Below are 3671 nucleotides of genomic sequence, written 5' to 3'. Positions count from 1 at the left end.
GATGCTCTCTAAGTTTTTCTAACACAAGTCTAAGATGTTCGGCATGCTCTTCCTCGTTCTTCGAGTAAATAAGAATATCATCGAGGTAAACCACGACGAACTTATCTAAGTACTCCATGAAGATCGAGTTCATCAAACGGGAGAATGTGGCTGGGGCGTTGGTTAGACCAAAGGACATGACAGTGTACTCGTACTGACCATAACGAGTGACAAAAGCTGTCTTGGGAATGTCCCCATTTCTGATCTTGATTTGATGGTAGCCTAACCTTAAATCCATCTTGGAAAAGACTGAGGATCCAACGAGCTGATCATACAGGTCGTTGATCCTGGGAAGCGGATACTTGTTCTTTATCGTGACCAAATTAACGGGACGATAATCTACAACCATCCGGTCCGTACCATCCTTCTTCTTGACGAAAAGGACGGGGCAAGCCCAAGGAGAAGAACTAGGACGGATGAAACCCTTTTGCAAGGACTCATCGAGTTGTTTCTTAAGCTCGACTAGTTCTAGGGGTGCCATCTTGTAAGGTCTCCGGGAGATTGGAGCTGTTCCTGGGATAAGATCTATGACGAACTCTACATCTCTGTCAGGTGGAACACCTGGCAGTTCCTCTGGAAAGACATCCGGAAAGTCACGGACTACCGGGATATCTTCAAGGTCTGGAAGAGGGCTGGCATTAAGAGAATAGAGCTGACGCTTTGCAACTCTAGTGGAGACGGTGACTATCTTGCCAGATGGGTGTGTAAGTTGAACAGATCTGGTGTAACAATCAATCTTGGCATGATGGGCTGTCATCCAGTCCATACCCAAGATGATGTTAATATCTGAGGACTTGAGGGCTACAAGTGATGCAAGGAATACAAGTCTGTCAACAAGGATTTCGTTACCATGGCTTACACTAGAGGTTTGCCATTTGGATCCAGGAGTTTGGATGACTAGCGGAGTTGGCATTTCACAAAATGACAGGTTGTGCAAATTAGCATAGCTTTCAGAAATGAAGGAGTGAGATGCTCCAGTATCAAATAGAACTGATGCTGGGTGACAATTGACAAGGAGTGTGCTAAGAACGACATCTGGATCATCATGAGCGTCTTTAGCTGAGACGTGATGCACACGTCCACGTTCGGTGGGGGCTGACTTGACACTGATCATCTTGCGTGATGGCTTAATACAGCCAACAGTCTTCTCGGGCTGGGGTGGAGCATAACTAGTCTGAGAGCAGTCACGTGCATAGTGTCCTGGCTTCCCGCATGTGAAGCAAGTCCCTGAGGTTGGATGGGGACCCGCACTAACAAACGGTCTACCAGTAGGCCTGGGTGGAACATACGACTGAGTTGGAGAAGGCACCACATAGGATGGCCTCGGTGCATATCCGGAAGGAAGAGCGGAGTTTGGAACCCAAATCCGGCGCTTCTGGGAACTAGAACCGGAGGAATATCCCAAATCACGGGTGTGCTTACGAGACTCCTCGTAAGTGAGTTGAGCTGTCTCTGCATTGATGGCCTTGTTCACAAGGGCTTGGAATGTATCACAATGATGCAGGTGGAGATCACGACGCAACTTGGGGTTGAGACCCTTCCGGAACCTAGCTTGCTTCTTGGCGTCCGTGGACACTTCTTCTGTGGCATAGCGGGCAAGGTTCTCGAATTCTCTGCTATAAGCATCAACAGCCATCTTACTCTGGGTGAAACTACAGAACTCTTCTCTCTTGCGATCAATGAGGGCCTGGGGAATGTGATGCTCGCGAAAAGCCTCAGTGAAATCCTTCCAGGTAGGAATCTGGCCAACTGGAAGCATAGCCTCATAGTTCTGCCACCAAAGACTAGCAGGACCTTCTAGGTGATATGTGGCATAAGTGACCTTGTCATCTTCAGCTACGTTCGCGGAACGCAGCTTATGGGTGATGCTACGGAGCCAGTCATCTGCATCGAGTGGCTCGATGGAATGATGAAAGGTAGGTGGGTGCAAGCGGATAAAGTCATGAATGGTCACAGATCCCTTGAGCTGATGTGCGGTATTCTCCTCGATACGTGCCAACAAACGATTAGACTCACGCTTGTTCCTCTCCATCTCTAGCATGAGCTCTGTCAACGAAGACTGGTCGGGAGGATCCTCATCCCTACCATATCCATGGTTCTGGCTACGAGCAACGGAACTTCGCTTAGCCGATGACATCCTGAGAAACGAAACCAAGGACGGAATCAGCATCAACTAAAGACTGTAGAATGTAGGACAAGGAGTTAGTATCACTCGAACTCCTAGGGCAATTCCGGCGGCATAACGGCAGTAAAATGCTCAGAATGAGACATCATACTAAAAATGGGGTAGTACAACAACTCAACATCACCACTCAAGGTTCTGGGATAGTACTAAACAGACTACACCGGAAATACTCAAAACTGGGGTATGACTCTGATCAACCAGTCCTATGGAACTACGGAGTAGTAACACGTGATCCTGATAGACGGAAGAGAAAGCCTAGTTCCTTAACCCCGTAGGAAAGATAGGATGACTCAGATCAGAAGACCATGAGGTATAAGGAGTAAAAAGAGCCTTACGTTCCATCCCACAATCAATTCCCTTATATAACTAAAGAATTTCTAGACTCAACTTCGACCAGTTTGGCTTGGTAATCCTACAGGCAGTCAAGCTCTAATACCAAAGCTGTCAGGACCCCGACTCGATGTCACATCGATCTAGCCGGTAACACCTCATATCACTTTGCGGCCTCACGCACGGTATCCCCACGGGTGTCGTCTTACCTTTTCCCGGGACCGTTTGCGCCTTTTGGCTCACGTATATGATAGTGTCGCTAGCATCCATATGATAAGGAGCCCGGGCTGACATGACTAGTCGTAAACCCAAAGTGGCACAGACTTACAGGGACAGGCATCCATGACCCAGCTTCGAACATGTCGGTCATCAGCAAGTGGGTCCGGGCTGTAGCACTGGGCTAGCAGGACTCCGGTAAACCGGGCTGTAGCGGGCTAACAGGACTCCGGTACTCAAAGCGTGACATTTCCCCGAAGGGACAGACACAGGAACGAAGAAGGACACATGCCGGCCAACCTAAGTGTTCCAGAGCAGTAGCAAGCTACCATGGCTCAGCGGTAACACTAGGAGACATTTCCCAGTAAGAGAGGCTACTAAAGATAAACAACTAGATAGTCAGATCCCACACATAGCAATACACATTACACGTACGCATAACATGCAAGTATGTGCTGTACATCATGGCATCACAGCATAACTCAACAATCATATAGATAAAGGCTCAGAAGAGCCATCAGAGCATTTATTGCAAACAGGGGTCACAAGACCCATCATACAGAGCATACAAGCAACAAGCGGAAGCATTACATGTCTGGGTACAGACATCTACAAATGAAAAGGCTGAAGAGCCTGACTATCTACAACATCCGATCAAGATCGTAGCTGAGGTACTAGCTACTAGTCGAAGTCCACGAGAACACTAGTAAGACCGAAGTCTCCGCTGCAAAAACATAAATAAAGCAACATGAGTACAAAGGTACTCAGCAAGACTTACATCAGATCCTAACATACATGCATTTGTATCAAGAGGGTAATGTGGGGTTTAGTTGCAGCAAGCCAGCTTTGACTCTGTGGCTATCCTGTTCTACGACTACCAGAAACTCTGGAGGTGAAACAA

This window comes from Triticum aestivum, chromosome 3B (genome assembly GCF_018294505.1).
Source record: "Triticum aestivum cultivar Chinese Spring chromosome 3B, IWGSC CS RefSeq v2.1, whole genome shotgun sequence".
NCBI classification, from domain to species: domain Eukaryota; kingdom Viridiplantae; phylum Streptophyta; class Magnoliopsida; order Poales; family Poaceae; genus Triticum; species Triticum aestivum.
This window is presented reverse-complemented; position numbering follows the sequence as displayed.